Source organism: Dermacentor albipictus, chromosome 8 (genome assembly GCF_038994185.2).
Source record: "Dermacentor albipictus isolate Rhodes 1998 colony chromosome 8, USDA_Dalb.pri_finalv2, whole genome shotgun sequence".
NCBI classification, from domain to species: domain Eukaryota; kingdom Metazoa; phylum Arthropoda; class Arachnida; order Ixodida; family Ixodidae; genus Dermacentor; species Dermacentor albipictus.
Window position 1 is genome coordinate 74,110,723 of NC_091828.1, and position 6,598 is coordinate 74,117,320.

Consider the following 6,598-nt stretch of genomic DNA (forward strand, 5'->3'; position numbering starts at 1 on the left):
TCGAGCGGGCCCATTTTTTATGCAGCACGTGATAGCCGAAGGCGTAGTTGAAGGTGTACATATGGAAGCTTTGATAGACGCTGGTTATAGTTTCTCGGTTATTCGTAGTTATCTTTTTGTTCGTATCTCCGGACCGTTACCATCCGTTACGACGGACCCACACGTACCACTCGCAGGTCAAGGGCACGCTATTCGACCTTCTGCGCTCTGCGATGCCTACGCATTCGTAGGTTGTCTTTCGCAAAAACGCTCGTGTACCGTACATTGGGTAAACGCTGAAGAACCACAGGTGGTCAAAATTACTCCGGAGTCCACCACTACGGCGTGCTTCGTAATGAGACCGTGGTTTTGGCTCGTAAAGCCCCATAATTAAATTTTTTTAGCGTGATGAAGGATGAACCAAATACAGAAGGCACTGCGAGCGTTACCGCTAAGATGAAACAGTATGCGCGTTTATGAAGGTTACCGTCGCAAGAGCGTATATTAACCTGAACCCGCTAGGCAGCACCGAGAGATGTTTGTGTGCGGTTTTCCTTCTTTCTTCTTTTGCTTAGTTGCGAATTTGTGATCATGGTGTTGCAGCGCCCCGCTAAACAGCCCAATGAACATAAAATTATGGGGTTTAATTTACGTACCGAAAACACGATCTGAGCCTGATGTACGGCGTAGTGGGGACTCCGGATTAATTTTGACCTGCCGGGGCTGCTAAACGTGCATCTAAATGTAAGTACACTAGCATTTTTGCGTTTCGCCTCCATCAAAATGCGGCTGCCGCGGCCGGAATCGAACCCTCGACCTCGGGCTCAGCAACACAACGCGACAGTAACTGAGCTATACCACGGCGGGTATACAGCTACATAACTGTAAGAGTCCGCTTCGCCTGCTATACCAACCTGGCATCAGTTTAGCTAGCTTCGTGGAGAAGCAGACGACATGCGATATTTGTTGCCGCCATGTTAAATACTATTGCAAATGAATTTAACATCGGGCATGTCCCTAGCAATACAACCACAAGCTACGGTTAACGCGAGTGATGGCTTCTAATGGCGACGCGCTTCTAAATATACTCACCCTCGAAGCAGACGTCCGCGACTGCGTTGTGCTTCGTCGGGTGACTTGCTTCTTACATTGTAGCACTAGCGCACAGAACGAGCAGAGACGTACAGCCCAGGAAACAGCGAGAGCCCTGACTCACGACTAGCTTTATTGCCCAGGAATATACGGGCTATATACAAGCCCAGCATATCACCTCGTGCTCAACCTGGGAATGCGGTAACCTTCACTCGTAACACGGGTAAAAAAGGAGAGAAGGAGAGACAGATGCGTAAAAAAAGCAAGAAAGAAAAGCGGTATCAGAAGCACTGATGGTGCAAAGAAAGCATAGAAATTGTGTGTCGATTAGATAACAAAATTCCTTCACTGGCATGCTTACGCAATGGTTGCTGATAGAATTATGTTTCCGTTTCGCAGTGTAGAAAGCTTTCACCTGTTAACGCGTCACGTTTATCGGCGCGCAAACAAGAGTTGCGGAGAACGGGGCCAAGATTTGCTCGGAATCACGTGTTTGCCGCTTCAGATAATTTCCGGATGCCACATTGCATTCGATGGTGCGCGCATGTTGGTAAACGTGACTATTCTTGTCTGAGGGATGGTTGCGGGGTCAGAGCGATAACTGTACGTACGCCTTTCTCGATGACGTCCTTCACCCTCTCGGATGATTTGAACGCTTTTGGGAACGCGTGCTCTGGCCGCCAAGCCCCACGACCACGGCATGGTACAGCGTAGCCTCACCCACTCCTGCCTAATTACCCGCACCCCTACAAAGAGCATAGGTTATGCTGCGAATTTAAAACTCGCGTAGTTTTCACACTGCTGCGGAAGGACGCCAGTGTTGTGTATGTCATACCAGCATGTTTTATGCTACTGGATCGCCTGTGTGCAAGCGCTGCAAAGCTAGCAATGATCACAGTAAAATTCAGCACTCAAATTTTGCATGGCTCGGTAATGATAACGACAACATATATATCTCTGAGAAAGCACGTGTGATCCAGTTTGTCAGGTGGCCAGGATTTCTCGGGATTCAAGCGCAGAATGCGGCAACGCGAGCTGACTGTATTGCTATACAGTGCTCCCTCACGGGCCTCCCTTCGCGGCAGTTCCATGATTATTAAAAAAAATAATAAGTTTCGCGCCTGCAGTATCTACTTGCCGATGGCGAAGCCCTTTAGCCACTGTCGTTACATAAGTGAAGCCCAGTGTCGCCTATCCACAGAAACGCGTGGTAAGAACGGGCACTTCGGCAATGCTATGCGGCTATCGCCCTTATTCTCAAACGTTCCTCTGGTCGAAGCTCTTCCTCCACTCAGTGATGGCGATTATGATGAAGGTGGCGACTTAATGACATCGCATTTGAAACGGGGCAGTCAAAAAAGTCACCTAGCCGGCTTGATTTAATCAGGTATGCTATACATGCTTTTCATTCTAGCATATTTGTGTACACCTCTTGCTAACTATGCCTGTAACGAATCCGGTCGTATCAATCTTTTCACTGTTTTTATTCCCAGCAATTCTCTAAACGTCTATTGCTTTTCTCGACTGTTGAACGGTCGATGCTTCCATCCGTAGAATTTCATACAATAATTACCAGGGGGAGCTCTGGCGACTCCAGATTGCAATTACCACAGTAAAGGAACACCTCATAGAAACAGGCCTCACATGCTCTGCAGAGAAATCTGAACTTCTCTTTTACCGCCCCACACATCGGGGCAGGCCTCTCAAAGGATACGACAGAAACAAGGCTTATGAGGAAATAAAGCTGCACACCAAGAACGGGCGCAATATCCCAATAGTCAACCAGCTCAAGATACTGGGTCTAGTAATCGAAAACAATGGCACAAATTGCGAAACCATAAAGAACTTACTCGCAAAGGTAACAAACACAATGAGATTAATCAAACGAATTACTAACAAGCACCAGGGTATGAAGGAAGAAAGTATCATACGGCTGATGCAACCATTCGCAATTAGTCAGATCCCATACATAGGAGCCTTCCACAATTGGTTTGCAGCTGAAAAGACTAAAATTGACAGCCTGATAAAAAGGCACACAAACTAGCACTAGGGATTCCCATCAGTACGAGCACGGATCTCTTGCTAAAGTTAGGACTCCACAACACATTGGACGAACTCATAGAAGCACAACGAACATCTCAGGCAGAACGACTAACCAAAACCGGGACGGCATATACCAAGCAAACTAGGAATGAATTACCACAATCTATAGGGGGAAAAGAGGACGATAGCGAGAGAAAATCATGACAAACTCCTAGTACCAAGTGTACCCAAGAACATGCATCCAGGCTACAACGACGGCAGACAGAGTAGAGCAGAGAAAATGATCCGAAGCCTTGGGTCAGACGACAGAGCTACCTTCGTAGACGCGACTGAATACCCATACAGAAATAGCTACGTAGCAGTAATCGTAGATCACTCCCAAAAACCCCTTACAAGCGTATTAATACCAAACATTCCGAGACAGCAGAGGAGGTAACCATTGCACAATAGTATTGGTCTCCACGGATGCTCAGTACATCATTAGCAATTCTCAAGCGGCCATTAGAAATTGTGCAAATGGTAGGATTTCTCCTGAAGCATGGCACATCATCAGAGTCAATGAAGCAAAATTGTCTAACGCAGAGAAGAACGGCAGGCAATCGCTCTGGTTCTCAACGCATACGACTGCAGGCATTCCCGCAATCAACCTCAACGAGGTAGCACACCGCGAAGCTCGAGGTCTTACTCGCCGAGCTGAAAAAACTGACTTCCATCGGTGAGGAGAACGCGGAGGAAGAGATCTGGAGAGAAAAAGATAGATCAACAAGATTTAGCGATATTACCAAATTCTATCAAAATCGGAGGCGAGTATTACCACCACCTCACACTAAACTGAACAGAGCTGAGTCCATTACTTGGAGGCGATTACAAGCAGAAACTTATACGAGTTCCGTGCAAATAAAAACTTTCTACCCCGATATATACGAGAGCGATATGTGCAAGCTATGCAAGTCTGTTAGAGCCACCCTTCAACACATGCTGTGGGGTTGTGAAATATACCAAAATAAAATGGCAGTCTCCCCGAAAAATCTACGGGCGCGGTGGTCGGCCGTGCTGCTCAGCTCAGAACTCCACGACCAACTTTGGGCCGTCCAGCGAGCCGAGGAAGCCGCACGGGAGCCGCAGCTCCCAGTGGCCATCTAGGCGGCCCCAGGCCCGGGCCTCCTAATCGCCGGATTCCAAATAAAGTTATCACATCACATCACAACTCTGGCGCTGCGATCGTCCAGCCACCATGAGAATGATGGGATGTACATGGACTTGCCTTAACATTGTACTTGTGAATTCACACGTTCTTGTGGCTTCGTTCGTTACACTTTATCTTTCGACATTATTCTAAATTGCAAAGCGATCAATACTTTTCCAAGTGCAGAATACTCTGCGAACACGCACAATCACTACTAAGTGCAGCGGCTGAACCTGTCGAGGCGGCCAAATTGAAACGCGCCAAGCATCTCGACACGCTGATTTAATAATAATAACAATATTTGGGGTTTTACGTGCCAAAACCACTTTCTGATTATGAGGCACGCCGTAGTGGAGGACTCCGGAAATTTTGACCACCTGGGGTTCTTTAACGTGCACCCAAATCTAAGCACACGGGTGTTTTCGCATTTCGCCCCCATCGAAATGCGGCCGCCGCGGCCGGGATTCGATCCCGCGACCTCGTGCTCAGCAGCCCAACACCATAGCCACTGAGCAACCACGGCGGGTACTGATTTACCGGCATGAAATTGAAGAGGGAGTAGACGAAAAAAAAGGAATGTTCGTACTTTGGGGCACTCACTGCTTTATTTGTAGGAAACCTGAGACAATTTACCACGTTTTTCTAGACTGTTGGGGAGGTTAATTGTTTTCAGATATTCTCTAAAGAATTTTAAATAAGGACTTATCCATCGAAACTACGGCATTAGATTTTTAGCGGTCCATAGCGACGAAGGCGTTCCATTCGACATGATGATGCTCCTGGGCCTACATAGTATTTGGTTGTAAAAATGGCCAATCGTCATGCAGATCTGGACGTTACGCCAATAAAGAGCTACTTTCGCGAATCTGTAAGCCGAATGGTTCAAGGGCAAAAACTGCTACAACCAGAACCAGACTGGCTTCCTAGATTAGAAGGCCTGATTTTGAAGGCCAGAATTTTGATTGCTTCTCTCGTTAGCCTTTGCTGGGCTGGCGTCCTTGTACAATGTATTTCTGTGTGAATAAAGTAAACGCAAAAAAAGGCGTCCGTCGTGTAACGGTTTCAATATGAGGCTTCTGCGCTAGAGGTCCTCTGTTCTAATCGTGCCGTCGGGCAATTTTAATCAAGTTTATTTAATTATTTATTACGAGGTACTTAAAACTGACAAAGCCGTTTGGTGCCAGAAGGACGAAGTTTAGGTAAACCCGTGTACTTTCCATAATTTCAATGCTGGCTGAACTACCTCCGTCCTGCAGACATTGACGCCAGAGTTCCCTCTAGTAATTTTTGTATGAAACTCGATGCCTCCGTCCACATTAAATGCTAGCGCTTCTGAAAAGTGCACGTATCACTGCGTGAATTCCTTCGCATTACATTAGGAAAGGCCGAACGGATTCCGGATTTTCGCTGCAGCGTACACACGCCCCATCTTGTTGCGAATATTTGCTCCGATATGCTTCTGTCCTTAGGCAAACGGCTCGAGCCTCAAATAGCAAGACACTGGCCTTTGTGTTATCGTACAGATTTTCCCTTCTAATTAATTTTTTTCCATTCTGGTATATCTACACGCTCTTTCTTGCTCTCATTCGTTGCATTCAATTCGCTGTATTTGTTTCGCTCACTTTCTTTCTGATGACTCCTGGTAGCTATATACACTTTCAATCAGCATGTGCTTGCCAACTTTCTTGGACTATTCTTCCATTCTGTGTCCACACCTTTCAGGTACAGATACTTGTGCACTTTAACCGCCAATTTATCATGATCAATGTTCCTGAATCTTACTTCAAAACGAATTTTGCTGTGTGCTTCTCTGGCTTCAAACTAGGCCAAACCCATGTCTCCCTGCACTGCCTCATTTGTTGTTTTGCCGTGGGCTCCCAAATACAACTGGTTTGCCTCCAGCCCCAACAAGCTATGATATTTTAAGCACAGAAGGGCATTTTCGAACGTTAGCCCTGGTACCACGAGTCCTTTCTAGATTCCCCGCCCCACCTTTTTTTCTTGTGGCCCTAAAATGCACTATGTTTCATTACTGCTGCACTCCCCTTCCCCTTCGTTTCAACATTATCTGGGTGGGTGCTTGAGTAACTGTTTTCCTCGTTTATGTGTACGGCGAGGTATTTATATTGCTTGACTATGGGCATTAATTGTTCTTAAACAGACACCACGTAATTACTCGTCTCTTCATTAAAGATCACAATTTGCAATTTCTCCTTGCTATACATAGGGCCTAGATTTATCGCTTCGTTGCCACACGTGTTCGAAAGTGTCTGTAAATATCTTGCGTTTTCCGCTAGT

The 6,598-nt window shown here is 46.5% G+C and overlaps 1 protein-coding gene across 5 annotated transcripts in view; it reads right to left on the reverse strand.

Moving 5' to 3' along the window:
• Positions 1–1,252, reverse strand: part of LOC135921783 (dermonecrotic toxin LsaSicTox-alphaIB2i-like) — a 37,651-nt gene extending 36,399 nt beyond the window's left edge. For all 5 annotated transcript variants that reach the window (XM_065456134.1, XM_065456123.1, XM_065456108.1 and 2 more), the window contains exon 1: positions 1,072–1,252. The gene's annotated coding sequence lies outside the window, so the exon portion shown is untranslated. The remainder of the gene's footprint in view (positions 1–1,071) is intronic.
• Between the last annotated feature and the right edge of the window lie 5,346 nt (positions 1,253–6,598).